This window comes from Protopterus annectens, chromosome 4.part0, assembly GCF_019279795.1.
Source record: "Protopterus annectens isolate FY-2018-M chromosome 4.part0, PAN1.0, whole genome shotgun sequence".
NCBI classification, from domain to species: domain Eukaryota; kingdom Metazoa; phylum Chordata; order Ceratodontiformes; family Protopteridae; genus Protopterus; species Protopterus annectens.
Window position 1 is genome coordinate 360,469,010 of NC_056733.1, and position 19,623 is coordinate 360,488,632.

Below are 19,623 nucleotides of genomic sequence, written 5' to 3' on the forward strand. Positions count from 1 at the left end.
GGCTAGATGCTCACTTAACTTAACTTAACAAGCATATGCAGTGTATGCATGAATTAACATCTTCACATGGAGTAAAGGTGTTATTCTTGTCTTGAGTGAAGATTTTATTCTTGTCTGATACTTAAATAAATAAAAATGTGCAAGGGTATCAGCAGATAACCAATGAGTGATGTTTTGACATTATTCCAAGATGCATAAAGCATGATCATGAGGCACTCTTTTGTAGCTGATGTAGGACTTTTACACTGAATTTTTTAGTAGAATATCAAGTTTTACTGTTGTTTAGGAGCTGATTCCATAGTCTGGGGTCTAAAAATAGAATGCCAAATGAGGAGAAATTAAGATATTTGGGGTTTTACAGTACACTCACTTTCTGTGAAAAAGAACTGAACACAAAATAAATAATCTATAAGTAGATAACAATAAAACAAGTGTTGCCCTATAATTAGTACAATAAACTCTAATATCTAGAATGAAAGTGCTTATTGGTTCTTGCAATAAAGCATTGTATGTGTTTTTTTTTTCACTGATCAAGTTTTTAGATTGGTTTACCTTTATTTTTTCTTTTACTTATATGTGCTAAATTGAAGACGTTGTGCATTGGAGTAAGGAGAATCCCTGAGATACTGCAGTCTTGTAATTCATATGCAATCACTGTCTCTTGTGCTTTACCTTGGGTATCAGAAATACATAACAAATTTCACAATTCTGTTTCAGGCAGGTTTGTTTGGTACATTAACACTACAGGGCTAAGGAGACAGTAACAAGTAGTACTGCAGCATTTGCTCTGGAACAAGCTGCATGCAGATGTGGCAGTTCAGGGACACAGCTAACACAAATTAGGTATGTGTGCATCCCCAGAGCTTTTCTACTTACTGTGTGTGGCTGTACATAAAATGCCAGTTTGATAACAGCAGCCTTTTAACATCTTTAATGCCTAATTACATTTTGGGCCAAAACAATCAGTGCAAAGGTTTACTATTACTGTTTTAAAAATTTGAATTAGGTACCCAAAGGCTACATTTGTGCTTCCATGTTTGTTCAGCTCAGGATAATGGGAGTGCTCTTGAATGTACGTAATATATTTCAAACTAAAGACTGAGACCCAATGACAGAGGAGTTGTTATTCAGTGTTGGAATGGGCAATAAATGTGGACATATACCAGAAAGAGAGGTGATGTCCTCATCATGTCCACAAATATGCCTAACTCAGGGCATATTTTGTCATGTTGGGGGAAGAGTGAGGACACAACAAAGGTACAGTGAGCAGCTAGCCAGAATGTGTTGGCCTGAAGCTTGATGCTTTGAACAGTCTATATGGCTACCTTAGCCTATCATCTTTTTCAGGAAAAGGTCTTCCCAATGAAAGGGTGCACCAAGGTATCCCCAAATGCATGGGTGACTAAAGAGGACAGAAAATCAGAAAGCTAGGCAAGGCATCCACAGGTTACCAGTAATATGAGGAAGATATACTCAAAAAGCTATAACATTAAAAACATCCCAGCCTTGTTTTTTCATTAGTTAATCAATTAAATTTTGGTAACTGTAAGTGAAGACACTCCAAATAAGGAATCAAAAGAATGGAAAAAATTTTAATGTTTTAATCTGTTTTTAGTCAGAACACTTTTACTAAACAGTAATGAAAGCACTAAACATTTTTTCAATCTGTTGATTCCTTATTTGGAGTGTCTTTGATTTGGAATTCTGTGGGTGTCACTCCAGTGCAATACTGTGGTGTTATGTTTCATAACTAGAAAGTGGAGTGGATGACAGAACATTTTCAGCCATGACCTGGGTCCATTAGGCAGAAATTACAGTGCCAAACAATACAATCTGAGTAACCCATCAAGTAATTACATAGAAACAAATATACTTATTACAGTGGTTATCATAAGAAGGTTTGTACAAAGGAAATTACAAGATTATGCAAAAAGTAATTTGAAAAACATATTCTACTATGAGAACATTGAGACATTTTCTCTCCAGCTATAAAAATATATAACATCAGGAAATTCATGTACCTTAAAGAAGAATACCTGGTACTGTAAGTGCCAGGAAATTGTACTTCTTGAGGTGTGAATGCAAAATGATGACCTTTTAGATTCATTCTTTAGGTCATACATTTTTGTACATACTTTAAAGTACAATTTCAGGTAAACATGTTAGCACATTAAATACTTTATTTTTTGTTGTATCCTCACTATTTCGCCAACATGACAGAATATGCCCTGAGTTAGGCATACTTGTGGACATGATGAGGACATTACCCCTCCCTCTGAGTATATGCCCCCTTTATTGCACATTCTAACATTGAATTAACTTCTCTGTCATTGGGTCTCAGTCTTTAGTTTGAAATGTATTAGGTACATTCAAGAGCACTCCCGTCATCTTAAGTTGAACAAAAACGGAAGCACAAATGTAGCCTGTGGGTACCTAATTCAAACTTTTAAAACAGTGATAGAAAACCTTTGCATTGATTGTTTTGGCCCAAAATATTATTAAGCATCATAGATATTAAGAAGTTGCTTTGGTCAAACTGTCCTTTTATGTACAGCCACACACGGTAAGTAGAAAAGCTGTGGAGAAGCACACATACCAAATTTGTGTTAGCTATGTCTCCGGACTGCCACATCTGCATGCAGCCTGTTCCAGAGCAAATGCTGCAGTACTACTTGTTACTGCCTCCTTAGCCCTGTAGTGTTAATGCACCAAACAAACCTGCCTGAAACAGAATTGTGAAATTTATGTATTTCTGTAACCCAAGGTAAAGCACAAGAGGCAGTGATAAGCATATGAATTACAAAACTGCAGTATCTAAGGGATTTTCCTTACTCCAAGGCAAGCGTCTTCAAATTAGCACATAAAAGTAAAAGAAAAAATAAAGAGAAACCAATCTAAAACCTTGAACAGTGAGAAAATAAGAAATAACAAATAAACACATAAAATGCTTTATTGCATGAACCAATAAACACTTTCATTTTAGATATTAGAGTTTATTATACTAATTATAGGGCAACACTTGTTTTATTGTTTTCTGCTTAAATATCATTTAGTTTGTGTTTAGTCCTTTTGCACATTAATTGACTGCACTGTAAAACTGCCAAATACCTTAATTTCCCCTCTTTTGGGTTTCTATTTCTTAGATCCCAGACTATAGAATCAGCTCTTAAACAACAGTAAAACCTGATATTCTACTAAAAAATTCAGGGTAAAATTACTACATCAGCTACAAAGTGTGTCTCATGATCATGCTTTATGCATCTTGGAAGATGTTAATTCATGCATACACTGCATATGCTTGTTAAATGTTTTATTATTCTACCAGTATATAATTTAGAATTGATGATCAGTGTGGTGATTTACTTTTACACTTAAATGTTAGACCAACATGAAAGCAGTTTTTCTTCATCAGTGTATATATACACCATAAATGAGTGAGAAAAATGGAAATGTTGACCACAATTGCCATATAACATATGCCCCCGGATTTACTATCCTTCTGAACAGGAATAGCTTAGTCCTGCACAGAAGCGACCGTTTAGGAGCATGACAGCAGCGCGCCATGCATATCAATGAAGGCGCACTGCCTTAGCTCCTAAATGGACACAGAGTGTGTACGAGTGCAGGGGGCATGTCTGAGAGCAGAGGTCTCAGAATATACATGCCCCCTGCAATCAAGAACAGCAGTTTAGGAATAAGAATGAGCAAGACTGCTCATAGGTGTTCGCATACCCCAGCAACATCCCCCCAAGTTTATAAGAGCAATCGTTAATATATGAAATATAAAGATGCTTTTATTTTTTTATCAAATAGATTAAATTTAACAGTAGGTGCACAGGTTTGCCCATCACTTAGCTACATTTAATGCAGCTTAAATGGCACAAGAGGATAAAAATCAAGATATATATGCAAATGAAGCCATACTGCAATAGTGTAGTGGGCAGAGCATTCCCCTTACGAGCAGTCATTCCTGGCTCTAGTCCCACTCAGTACTTTCCATTTTCCATGTCAAATCACTTTATGACCAATATTTTTTGTTGCATAACCTATGAACATATATATGTGAACTGGAGTACTGCATTAAACGCAGATGTGAGGTGTCATTGTCATAATGGTGCAAAATCCACAGATAATCACAAGTGCCCCATACAGTATGTGTACACAGGAATCAGGGATACAAATTGAAGGTACAATGTGTAATGAATGATAAATCCATAGAGTTTTGAAATCCACCACCTGCCCAAGAACCATTTTACATTACTGTCTAAATTAGTGTGGTGGTAAGTGGGAGTAAGCACTATTAAGCAAGAGTATGCATATTTATGTGAGTTTAAGCCTATTTGTGCAGGGGTAGGCAATGCGCACACAGGTTAAGCAATGTTGAAGCTAACTCTCTGTAAGCATATTTAACCAGAGATTAGCATTGCTTACCTTCACAAAAACCCATGCAAACCTGCCTACAATTGCCTTAATCACTCTGTATGCAGCAGCCTCTGTTCTGGCCAGAATCAGACTAAACAGCCTTTGCAGGTCTTGAACCCAGGACTTTGTACACTATAGTCAGAGTAGTTAACCACTAAGCCATCCCAGCAGTATGCAAAATTAAGGTATCACCAAACAGATCCTCACTATAGGAAAATCAAAATGAATATGCAAAAGGAATCTATATACAGTTTTATGTTGTATAACCTACTTTGTTGTTGTATCTTTTGGCTTTTCCCAGTTAGGGGTCCGCTAATGATTGGCAGTAGATTTTTACATACCGAGTTGCCAGCTCTGACGCACATTCTTCAAGAAAGGTACGCCCATTCACGCATGTCTCCACACAGAAGATGCTTTAGCTGAGAATCGAACAGGACAACATCTTACTGTGAGGCTATTAACGCTACCAAGAACAACACCACCACTGCGCTCCTTTATGTTGTATAACCTACTACATAACATAAATATGTGAACTGGAGTACTGCATTAAGCCCAGATGTGAGGTGTCATTGTAATAAAGTGTTGAAATCCCCTAATAAACACAAGGACCCCATACAGTGTACATACACATGAATCATGGATACCAAACACATATATAACGTAATGAATAAAAAATCAATGCCAAACAGCAAATAGTATGCAAATTAAACATTAAGTTATGCTAAGCATTGCACAGCCCAGCTTAGTAGGTGTAAGCAATGTGTAGGCCAGCTAACTTAGCCTGCCCAATGGTATACCCCTTTAAGAAATGCTAACCTTAGGTAAGCAGGTTTGCCCATAGCTTAGCATTTTCAAAACCATCCAGTCAGGGAAAAGTGCAGGACATTGGCCGTATTTAAACCCAACATGCAGGAATACATCTCATAACTGGTTGCAGCTTCCTCCTGTAGGCACTGTTACTGGTATTGGAGATGGTGTGCGCTTCCAGATGCAGCGCTTGAGCATCCAAGAGTCCAGAGTCCTGGCAGGACTCCTTGTGAAATACCATGACCAGGGACTGCTGCAAGGCTAGTATCAGGGTTACCAATACAAAGCGGAAACCAGGGACCGTCCTGCCCATGACCTCACCAGTGCCATTGGCATACCCCGAACTGATGAGCAGGTCAGGCATCACTATGATGACCTGAAGCAAAGAAAGAGGGATCTCTTGGATCAGTGGATCCAAGAGGCTAGGAGGACAGGGGATGTCCCAGCCATGTGTAAATATCACTCCACTACCTGTTTAATAATTGTCAGCTCATGTATATTATGGATAGGTATGGCTAAATATTCCTCTTATGTCTTTCTCAGTGGCAGATGAGCAGGCTGAGAACCAGGAAGCCCATCCCTGTAGATTGCAGTGGTTGCGACATGAGGCAGGCTAGTAATACTCTTGTATGTACTGTCATAGGAAATAAATCTAAAATTAGTAGTAAGTTAATTGCCTGTATAAAACCTGTATTGTTTAAGGCATGTACTGCATACACCAGAGAATATGGCAGGAAGAGTCTCATATAGGTTGTATGTAAATAAAAGCATAATAGCCTGACAATAAAGGTCTAACTGTTGGACTGCATGTTGAACTGTGGTATCATATGGTAATGTAGAGTTGCAATCTCTTAATAGTACTGTTGTACTAAGCACTGTTACTCACACTGTGCTACATAAATAAAATGTGTAGGAATATCTGCATATGACTGTTGTAATCCCAAGAGGTCATATCGTACAACTGAGAGAGACGTAGACAGAAAACAGAGAAAAAACAGACAGCATAATCCAAATAGTGCACTCAACTGAGACATGAGCTGTTGTATTTTAAGCACACACAGCCATGGTTCGAATCCTGGGAGTGGTAATAGGCTGCATGCAGAATCATACCCCACAACTGTGCAGATATGTCCAGAATGTCCAGTAAATTGGCCCGTATCTGCTGCCTGTCCCCCTGGAAAATCAGTGGGATGATCCCAGATGTTTAGGCAGCAAACAAGAAATACAACTGATTGTCAGACATCTATAAGAATAAACCTGCAACTCCCCAAAATGTTATGAAAGTAATAAGCCACGTATGTCCCATCTCCACCCCCATGTGTACACTCCCTGTAGCCATGGTAAGGTTTGACAGTTGTCAGTGTAATAGTATTGTATTGGTCATGCATGCACCGCTGATGTTGAGATCTGTAAATCAGACATCAGGCATTCACAAATGACATCTGTCCACATATCTTCCCAGGTATGTGGTGGACAAACACATAGGGGCTGTGAGCATTAGAGCAGACATAACTGACACAGTAATACACATACAGCAATGTTGTGTACATCTGTGAGGTATGGTACACAGTACATGGCAGGGTGCAGTACAGGTGCACAGCAATACTGTGTACATGAGTGCAGTGTTTTCCAGAGGAAGGATCATCATCTACTAACACAGCCCATGCGTCACACACATGTATACTGTTGCTAGCATAGATTGACTATAGCTGCACTGCATGCTGTTGAGTACCATATGTTATGCATGTTGACAGATGGGTAATGGGAGGTCTGTGTGTACTATCTTTGTGCAACCTCACCTGTAGGTGTGTGTGTGTGTGTGTGTGTGTGTGTGTGTGTGTGTGTGTGTGTGTGCATGTGTGTGGGTGGGTTATTTTTTCTGTAAGTGCAATCTAGTAGAGTGGAGGGGGGTTGATGCATGTAAGATGTGTGTGTGCCTGTGTGTGTGTTTGTGTGGGTGTCCATGTATGCACATGTGTGATTGTCGGGTTGTTCATACGTCAGTAGTTCCCTTTAGAATCGTGCAGTACGTGGACATGGACTGACACATGAGACACCAGAAATACTTGTCTGATATGTAATCACAGGACAGCTGATAGTATAATAAGGTCTGTAGCATGGAACATGCATTGGGAGGGAAACTAGACAGCAGGTATACCCTTAAAATTGCAATCAGCAGAAAGGTGAATGACTACCCACGTATGTAGCACTACAGATGCATTGGGGAATTACTAGACAACACCAGGGAGTGTATCCATATATTACTGTTGTCCACATGATAATTGATTGAGCAGCTGATCTGGCATGTACTGAGCAACAGTTACGTACGACACTCCTGTGCGTGACATTATGGAGTGGACATAGTAGCCCCTCACATATGGGGGACATGCTCCCGATGTCCGGACATACCCAGAGTGAACACTGGATGACAGCAGTGATGTCTCATAAAACCTACTCCACTCAAGTCAAGGAGGTAATGGAGTAACAGGTCTTGTGTTCTGAACACGTGTCTAGGCATTTAGAGGAATGATACATTAATGAGTGGTATTAATGAGTGTATGTTACCTAGTGTGATGCAGGATGGGGAACATACGTGAATAAACTTGGGACTGTCTGTAAACTCAGGAACAGGTAGATATTATGGTGGAATTTCCATGTGTTTTGTGTGTGTGTGTGTGTGTGTGTGTGTGTGTGTGTGTGTGTGTGTGTGTGTGTGTGCGTGTGTGTGTGTGTGTGCGTGTGTGTGCGTGTGCGTGTGTGTGTGTGTGAGTGTGTGTGTGTGTACATGTGTATACTGTTATGCAATGCCGTACAGGTCTTAAAGTGCGTTTCTTGTTTTCCCCTCACAGGTACTGAGGTGGGTCAGGGTCCCTCCTGCATGCAATCTGATGTTGGTGTCCATACAGACACCGAAAATGATGACAGAACTTTTGAGGCACAGGCAGGGTTGTCAGAGGTCGAAACTCTGCCATTGTATGATATCCCCCAGTTATCCACCCCAACCCCGCACACAGTCACAGTACCTATAGAAACCCCATCACCAGTGGCCATAGCAGAGAGACAGTTGTCGGTTGGTGACAGTGCACAGGAGAGTGTGGTATCTATGCCTGCTGTGTCTGGACACAGCAGGCACAGCTGGATATCCAGCAGGGCACTACATAGGCAGATGTACCGGGGTGCTCATGGGAGGGCCGCTGGTCATCATGCCCCTGGCAGAAGTGCCACAACTGGTACCACCAGACGCATGTTTCAGACTGTCATGGAGACGTGGGCAGGTATGGAACTGTGCACCAGACAGGGCCTGAGTCTGCAGAGGGCTTCTCTCTAATCTGTAAGTGACAGCTTCCATGCACTTACAGGTGCCCTCTGTGATTATACCGAGGTCATGGACAGACAGTTGGGTGAGATGGTGGGCCTCATCGACCATGGAGTGTCCATGCTAGAACATGTGGTGGGATTGGGGCGATGGCCACGTGGATGTAAGCCAGCAACACCAACAGCTGGCGGTCAACATGGATGTGCAAGGACACCAAACCACTCAAGTAGTGGCAGTACCAGCCCCAGCACTGCAGGGGGAGTGCTGTCCACACCACAGCAGGCCATGTGCACGTGGGCCAGGCCAGTCCCTGGAGGGACGTGGTTCCAGTGGACATATGTCATCATCAGTGGAGAGTAGCATATTGAGGCCTGTACCTGGACATGCCCATGAAACCTGTGGCAGGCACAGTCAGTGTGCTCATGGCCGGAGGCGGTGAACTGCACACCCTGCCAGGTATGGTCTGCAGTTGTCCAAGGAACAACTGCATAGGGCAGTCACATGGCAGAACTGTGTGCATACATACCCACCCACTATACAAATACACCTAGGGCAACCCCACACCTGCACACACCACATCACCATGCCCATGTCATCAAATGCCACCCCTTACCCACACACATGGTGTCAAATGTATGGCCCACCCATGGTCTCTGGCAAATCAACAACACACCCTGTGCATATGAGGATACCTGTGCCACATTCCTCTTATCCATAACATCGATGCAGGGACAGGCAAATATGGTTCCGATGCACACGGTGACTATGCTAAGGTGTCCCAATGTACTGCTGTGTAACATGTTGTCAGCAGTAATGTTTAATGCTTACATGTCAGGTGTAGCTGTCCAGCAATGATGCATTGTAGCCATTAATAACACTGAGTGATTGTGGTCTCCATAATGTTATTCATTTGTGTTGTAGGTGTATATGTGTCAGCAGGAGGATGATCTTCAGTCATATTCTACAAGGAGTATGGCACTGTGGTGACACCATGGCTGTGACATATCCTGGGTACGGTTGAACACATGTCACAGGTCTGTATAAAAGTAACTGCCTATGCCACATGGGCAGGTGACACCCTGAGACATGTATGATCAGCAACATGATGTAGATCCCACCACATACACGCGCACTCTTGGCAACACTGGGACTAGACCCCTGCCTAAGTATGTAGTGCTACTGATGTGTGTGGCTATCATTGAACACACCACACAGCGTTTAGGATGATGTGTGTTCCAGATTACATGTTACATGCAGAACATCCCCAGGCATGTACAGTATGGTAATGGGGGTTGTAATTGTTGTATATGGACAATACATAGTGTGATATACCATCATATACACATTAACAGACACATAGGCAGACACACATCTGAGAGACCTAGGCCTATCAGTGCTAACTAACTTGTCAATGTGTCCAATGTGTTACAGGTAGGCTGCACACAGCACATGCATAACGCTGGATTGTGTTATCAGTTACCTGTATGGTTGATGGTGACAATGGTGATCATACAGTGGTACATGGGAAATACCGGGTGTACCATGGTGTAATGACAGAGTACACAGCAACCACACCCACTGTGGATATTGTACACACTGGAACCCATGATGACACTCTGACATACCCACCATCACTCATTGATCACAACTGCGATACAACCCATTGTCGATCCAAACAGTGGTACTACAGGGATATGCATCTAATGCACATGCCACAGGCATAGTAGGGTGATGCATTGTCATGCCTCACCTATGGGCAGCAACATCACTATCTGTAATACTGTGTGGTAATGTGTATTGTAATAGGAGTATGTGGCCTCGGAATGCTGTACCCTACAGATATACACACATGCGCACATACACACACTTGCCAGAACTCAGTGGGTATCCCATGTCTATCAACCCATTTGTGCAACAGTGTTGTGCTGGTACTGCAAGGCTCAGGTAGCCATTAGGGAGAGGACCATAGCAGAGTACATGTAATTTCTGGTACAGCAGCAGCCACATCTAACTATGGCAATGGGTGTTGTGGTGAGTGTGAAGGCCCTCATGGTATTCTCAACTACAGGTGTACTAATACACAGACACTGATATCCTCAGTAATGCACACATACACATTTGTCAATGCTGTAATATAGTAATATGTATGCCATTACTACATGTTGGCAGCCCTCACTGACATATGCTATACAGGCAGTAGTCTACAGTTACTTCCCATATGTCAGATCATTATCCAGTAGGGGATATATACTGTGACACAGCTCACACACCAGGAACATGACAGTGAGGCCTCAGAGTCCATCTATGCATGCAGGGGTGCTTGTTGCCAGTACTACAATTAGCAATTTACCCTTGTTTGGGAAAGCACTGTCAACAGTAGTAATGTCATGATACACTACATGCCAGTATGATGGCACATAACCTGGGTTACTACCCTTGTATGTAAAACATTCACATGGATAGGAGTGATGTACATGTCTGATATATTCAAGTGTCCTAGACATGACACTCACACCCCTTGTTACTGTAATGACGGCACATAGACGCATGTTTTATACATGGCATTACATACACTTATTATTACAGATGTCATTAGCGTGCTATGTTATCAGACTGGGATGTGAGTACTGGTTACCAGGGCTGAGCCATGCTTAACAGGTGTCAGCATTGCTGCAATATAACAGCTAAGCAGATTTGGGCACTGGTAAGTGAAACCTACATGGTGTAAGCACCCGTACGTTTAACCATAACTTAGCACCATTTAGCTTCGCGTAAACCCACTTAAAGCTGCTCAAAAGTGCCTTACCCACTCTGTATCCAGCAGCCCTTGTTCTGCACAGCAACAAAATAAACAGCCCTTGCAGGTCTTGAACCAAGGACCCTGCAATCCATAGTCACAACATTTAACCATGACACTACGACAGCTGTGAAATCAGTTGTTGTTTTTCCAATATATCTGTCAGTACACATATTGAATAGTATTGAACAATTGCTGTATACACAACAGTAATGTTTACACATTACAAGGATATGGATATATACATATACATATGTAGATATATGTCTACATGTGCATACACATATATAGTCATGTATATGTATTTATACACATCTGTATAGTGCATCATATATATGGCCATTTATAGATCTCTCTGTATATATATATATATATATATATATATATATATATATATATATATACAGATATACCTATTTATGTTGATATATATGTAGAGATCTATAACTATATGTGCATATATATCTAAACAGATATACCTATTTATGTTGATATATATGTTGATATCCATATATCTATATATCTGTATATCTGTAGACATATATAGTTTTGTGTGTGTGTGTGTGTGTGTGTGTGTGTGTGTGTGTGTGTGTGTGTGTGTGTATATATATATATATATATATATATATATATATATATATATATATATATATATATATATATATATATATATATACATGTGTTTGTATATGTATGTATAATATATATATATATATATATATATATATATATATATATATATATATGTATAGATATAGATATATATATATATATATATATATATATATATATATATATATCCATATATGTATGTAGATGTGTACATGTCTACATATGTATGTATATATATATATATATATATATATATATATATATATATATATACACACACACATATATATATATATATATATATATATATATATATATATATATATATATATGTTTACCATATGTCCAGAACATGGAGTGGTGTCCTACCTCAGCACCAATACTCTCAAGCTCTTAGTGCAAGGGGATGTCATGTATATACTGCCGGTATATATGTAGACTGTTGCTACTGTAACAGGGGTTGCCTTAACAGACATGTTGTATGTGGGAGGTCACATCTGCTTTTGACATGTATGCCATCGGTTACTGACAGACATCCTAAGTGCATTGTAGTTCAGTACCACTGATAGCACAGTAATGATCCTGTGGACTACAGCAGAGATGTATGTAATATATGTGGACAGTCTGGCACTCTCTGGTCAGTCCAGAGGTGTACAAAGATTCCCTTTGTGCGAGACATGTGGATCAAGCCTGACAATGTGGATGTTAACAGCCATGTACATGGGTATATTCACGTAAACACTGGACTACATATGCCACAGCAGTTTATGCATTCACATATGCCTGTCTGTCCTGACACATAATAACTGGTGCTGCAGAGGTCACATGGCCACATATTACCTAGTAGTTAGTGACATACATCTGTACAGAATCCCACTGCTTTGTCAGAAATACACAGCAATTATTGTGGCTTGGCAGCAGTACATCTTGCAAATATCTGGATATAACATCACACTGGGTAATTACACTAAGCTGCTAGGCATGTAACAAAGCACTGTGCAAACTACAGGCAACACTGGACTACATTTTGTATGGGGAAATACACATGTACCTGCACATATAGCAGGCTCTACAGGCATGTCACAGCACAGAGTAACAGACACCTGTGAGAAAGTGCATACCCATAACCAATGTGAACATAGTCGCAGCCACATATGGTACACAAGCTTAATATGACACTATATGGACTGTCTGATAAACACCATCCTCATATGTGCCACTCAAACACTAAGCCTACATAAACTGGGTCATAACACAGTGTGGTCCAATGCCTGTCTGTAGTATGGGACACGTGTGTTTGGCCCTACAAATATGTGAGACGATAGGGTACCATACACTGGAGCAGCATATAACATCAGATAGAACAGGACCAAGAACAATGGCATCTACCACAGTCTTTACACAGGCCAAGGTACATATTTGCAATACACATACTGTTGACAATCACCATAAGTACACATACCACACTACTGTACACACAACCACAGAATGCCCAGGTTATGTCTTCAGATATAACCCTTACTATACATAACATGTCTAGCAGTCTGATATATGACTTGTTATCAGGTATGATGTCAGTAAATAATGGTGTACAGAACACATGCACCTCTTACTGCATGACATATGTACAAAGTCTGACAGACTTCTGGCTGGAGCCACAAACACTGGGCCAATATTGGCATGTTGCTGTGATACCCTCATACATTTACTGTTGTAACAGGGTTTGTTGTAACATATGTCCTATGAGGGGATATGACGTCAGTAACTCTCATGGCTGCCACCATGTACTGACTGCAATCCTCAGACTATGCTTCTGCAGTTCTAAGATAGGTGATCTGTGAGTAATACAAGAAACATAAGACTCCAAACACTGCCCAGTCTGCAGATAATCCTACAGGTGGGAGTTTCCTCAAACACATAGCACTGACATGACAGGTATTAAATCATGTAGACCAGCCATATCCACACACACCCTGTTAAACCAATATTACTCCAAATGCAAATCAGCAACACTTACATTCTGTAGTCATGTCTTAGCACATTCCCCTCCTGTTTGTTGGCTTGTCTCTACAGTGTATGTTGTTAGAGGCAAATTAGAATACCATCTGAAATGCTGTTTGCCAAACACCGACATGAGGTCCTGCTCACAGTGAATGAACAGGCCCAACACCCACATGATGCTCCTAGATACAGGAGCGTGTTTCCATGCAATTGGCTATGGGAATGTTACCACAGCTGTCTACCATGCAATCAGTTAGTGGGGGACTGCAATTCATGCAGAGGCCATCAGCTGAGCATCCCTTACAAAACACAAGCTGCTGCCTAAGCAAAGCAGGTGTACTTCTCCACATCCACCAGAGAGGGGGTTAGAAAGACAGACAGAGACAAAGTAAGATAGGGAGGGGGTGGGAGAGTAAAACCTAAGCATACTTGCATCATACACTTACTAGTACAGGGATTCAAACCCCTGCTTGACTGTGAAGTGCCATCACTTGTCTATGCAGTTATTGCATGCACCACAGAGCTTATGTGTTAGGGTGTTATCCAATGGTATATCTGATGGTGAGTGACATCGGCAACAGTGCTATAGGAGGGATAAGGTATGTGCTTGTCCACATGAACAGGAGTCAATGTCAACACAGCCACACTCTCTCAGGGACCCAGACACATTAACACAGTTGACCTCCTAACTAGCTAGTTTGTCACAGTACAGTAATATGCAGGTATCAAATGCACCACAGGATGATATATGGGCAAAGGGTGTGTGAAGGTGTCTGACATCAGATGGCATGCTTCAGTAGGCCAATAGGAGGTGTAGAGAGTGTGAATGTGGTTGAAATCATTATACACAGACACAGGTTGCCAGTACTGACATGCATGGGTGCATTGCTTCACAGGTGTGTAGTGTCTGACTGTGCCAAAGGCTGTATAAGGCTAGCTAAAGGGTATACCTTGGCATCAGGCCACATGACAATGGTCTGCAGTGTGTCTTGGGGTGTACTGCCTAGATTGGTCCACACAGGTGGGTATTGTATTCACCATCCAGTTATCTGGGTTACAATTGTGGGTGGCCAGTGCTGTGAAATGCTTGCCATGTATGTGTTCTATAGTCCATGACATGGACAGTGTCTGGGATGTGCTCACATCCCACATGCATGTTTTGTGACATGTGGAAGTGTATCTGGGGTGTCTGGGGCATGTTGTGGTCACAGATCATTATCATCAGATGTGCCATTCCTGGCCTCATGTGGTAGGAACTGGTAATGGACAGTAGGTTGACCCTGCACCTACATTGACAGCATGATACAAGTATTCCTTGGTGTCAGTGGCATCTGTCCACACAGGGCATTTGTTTAAGGCATGGTATGTCCTTTGCGTGTTACATTTGATGGCACTACAGCTGTTGCAGGCATCCAGTGGGAAACATAGTGAAAGACCACAGTCTGCAATTATGTGCCTATTGTAGTGATGGGTTAGGGTGCCATGCCCTCTGTAGTCTGCTGCAATCACACCATGGTAACTATATGTGGGCAATATGCAGGGAACTACCAACAAAGTGGTTGTTACCTAGCTGAGTGTGTTTGTGTATGAGACATAGGTTGAGAGTATTCTCGGGGTAATACAAGGGTTGCCTAAATTGTTCGCCAGGCCTAGATGTCACATGTATGGGTATGGATTGTCAATCCTAGCCTATCTGCTGTTTGACATCTGTTATCCTTGTTAAGTGGACATTGTGACATTTAATAGGCCCACCATATATGAAATTTGCAAAACCCACTTCACAATGAGTCCAGGTGTTGCACACTCACAGCCACTTCCATACAGGATACAAATGATACACACACACACACACACGCACACACACACACACACACACACACACACACACACACACACACACACACACACACACACACACACACACACACACACACACACACACACACACACACACACACACACACAGAGTCGTCATGTCTGGGATTGGAACTCCTACCTAACTAGCAAATCATACTGCAGCATTATGCAGTTACAGCATGTGCCACAGAGATTACTGGGCTACTTCTTCCTCAAAGGTCTATCTCAAAGTGAATGACATCAGCAGGCTTGCCAAAGAAGGGCAATGGAGGTTGTAGTGAATGTGAATGGCCTCAAAAGCATTGCTCCTTATACAGACAAACAAACACACACACACAAGCATCCACACTTACCATGTGTTAGACTAGAACCCCTACCAAACTAGTATATCACACTACAGCATTGCAATGTTATAGGATGCACCACAGAGATTACTGGGTTAGTCATTTTCCAAGGTGTATTTCAAAGTGAATGACATCAGCAGGCTTGCCAAAGAAGGACACTGGAGGTTGTAGTGAATGTGAATGACCTAAAATGTATTGCTCCCTACACAGACATACAGCCACACTTGCCATGTCTGGAAATAGAACCCCTAACAGACTAGTATAGTACACTACAGCATTACTCTGTTATAGGATGGACTACAGTGATTGACGGGCTATTGTTTCTCCAAAAGTCAGCAATCTTGCCAAGGTTGAGCAATGGAAAATCTAGTTCATAGGTTCATAGGGTCATACTTAGACACTAGGCTATCAGCCCTAGGGCCTATACATGCCTAGATATGACAATTCTCTGGCTATGACTTCCCACAATATATACTTCCCTGCACCCCTGTCTAGCAGGGCAGCTGACATGATCCCTGGGGTAAATGTCCTATCTCCCATCCAGTCGTCCAGGCTCCTATTGAAGAGGGCCAAAGAGGGACTCTGCTTGAGATGTATGCGTGATCTATTCCAGAGTCTAGGGAGTCTCTGTGTCAGGAACACATCCCTCCTACATGTATTATTCATTGTGTCAACACACACCAAGGATAAATACCACCAGGTGTAACACCCCAACAGAAAATGTCTCAACAAAACCTGTCTGGCAAATAACCCTAGGTAAGACTAGGTCCCAACACCCAGCTTACACTACAGATCCCCCCCAGCCAACAAGATGGAAAATCTACACCTTTTCTCTAACTTTACTGGATATTATGATAGAATAACCCACTAATGCACGGTGATTTTAGCTACCCTGCCATTAACTCTTTGAACTACTCAGGTCCCATGTCAACTGCGCAATGGTTCTTGGGTCCAATAAATTCATAAATTCAGATCCCTGGATCATAGTCCCACCTTGATCCCAATATCACCCACCTGGTCCACCCCCAACTTTCACCCCACATAAGTGAATGCTCCATACCTAACATCACCCTGAGGGTCTGACCCCCCCACTTACACCCAGTAAAAAAAAATCCCACACACCCCATGTAAAAACCACCATAAAACTTCCAAACTTCTCAGTACCAACTTGCCTGCCAGAAGTGAAGAACTTCATAACACCAGTGCACACCACACTGTACGAGCACAGGCACTCTCATGCTACACTAAGGCCCTGTGCGAGCAATTCCACTCATGCATGAATCAAAATGCTCCCAAATAAAAGGAGAATGCTCTCCATCCAAAGCTTTACAACAATCTGAAGAAACTTTGCAGAAAACTTTTTTACAAAAAAGGAGAAAAAACCCAGGAAAAGAAAAAAAGAGAAAGGATGCATGAACTAAAAGACTGGCCTCAATGAAACTGAGATGCCAAATAAAACAAATAAAAGCACAAAGATAAAATAAAATTGCCAAATATTCCAAGACAACCAGTGTCAATTCTATAAGCTGGCAAAAAAGAGAAATAGCAATGTCAGATCTCGCTGAGCTAAAAACAGAATGGATAATGCCAATATTGCTGATATTGCACCAGCCAATATCCCACCTCAGTACCCCCTCTCTCCTCTCACCCCTAAATGGCCCATCTCACCCGGAAGGCCCCAATTCCAAGCCGTAAGCCCAACTACGTTTTCAAAGCCAACAAAACCAAGAATGCAGCAGCCATAGGACAGATGGATGACATACCGGGCTGTAGTGTACATGAACTTCTATTATGCACCTCACCCTCACACCTAAGTCATGTTTAACCATAACCTGCAGGCTTCCCACAGTGGCCTTAAGGTGGCAGTGGATATCAGTTATCCCAAGGGGATCCCACTGGATCCTTGGATCCACAAACCCCAGTCCCTGTCAAGCCTTCAGCCTTATCTGCAAGGCATTGGGCGTATTAAAATGGACTTTAAAACATTGACAACACCCAACCTTGCTGGACCGACCCACCTTTTGGGTTTTGAAGAAGGCCGATCTTGTCTCCTTGACCTGATTTCTTTCTGAATCAGTCCAGAGCAGCCATGCCAGGGGTAAGGTGGTCCCACACCCCCTATCTTTACCTTGCCAAATTCTTTGACACTTTCCCCTCTGGAATCAGATAAACTTGCAAAGTTGGACATTAATCCCTATGTCACCTAGTCTCACCCAGCTAAATGGCTTACTGATAAACATAGAACCACAAAGGTGAATGAAAAGTCAGAGCTCCAGACAAGTCCTGGGTGGGTAGTCCCGGGTTCAGTAGTGGGGGGCTCTTGTTTGGCATACTCTTCTCTGAAGTACAGGTCAGCATGGGACTACTCTGGCTAACAAAGTTTGCAGATTGCTGCAAACTGGGAGCCAATGAATCCCCAAATGATGGCGATTGATGTGGATGCTCTTTTACTACAGAAACAGATGCTTGCCAACAGAATGCTTGGCTCAAGCACCATGAAAAAATATGTTAATGTCCTTTGGGGAAAAACATGGTGAAATGAATTACACCATAGGTTACAGTACACTAAAAACACAAATAAAACAGTAGGGTCACATAACACAGGTGGACACACAGGTCACCTTTTGTCTTTCACCCTTCACCATAACAATCAAATCCTTTAATGTGGAACACCTCACTCAACAGGGGCTTTTCATCATCAAAAAAAAAGTCATGTCATCCTGTACTCATCCTCATTAGACCCATTATGAAATACACGACCCATTTGGTATGTATCTCAAGACATCTGCAACACAACTGGAAAGGCCTCCAGACCACCTCACTAAGAATCACAGGCCTAGCCTAGCAGCCTACACTGACTGCTCCAAAACTCCAGCCAGCTCATCTCACGTATCTACGTCCTACTCTACTTATCTCTGCTTCTTTATACAAAATATGTCAAACTGAGCTGTTGGACATGCTAAATCCCAAAATCCTCCCAGCTACGCGCCAGGGACGCTCCAGGGAAAATCACACAAAATCAAAAACATGCTGGAGGGATAGGTTCCTCCCCCTGACCCAGAGACCAGAAACTCTGGAATAGATACGCCACATCTTCAAGCAGGTGCCTCTTTGGACTTCTTCAAATTGATGATTGGATGGATGGGAGAAAGAAACCCCAGGGATCCATCAGTGGCCCCAGGGGACAGGGTCCAGGAAAGTAAATAGTAGAAATAAGAAATAAATAGGAATTGTTGTAGCTGGGCTTGCTGTAGGGCCCTAGGGCTGATAGCCTAGTACCAACCTATGAACCTATGAACCTATGAACCTATTTGGATCCCTGGAGCATGTGGCTGTGAGGGTTTGGAATTCTCTAGATGTAGCATGTCCAACAGCTGTGGGTTTGACATGGCATGTTATGTTAAGCAGAGATTGCCTCTGAGAAGACAATACGTGACAGGGTATAGCTGGATTATTTCAGACGGTCA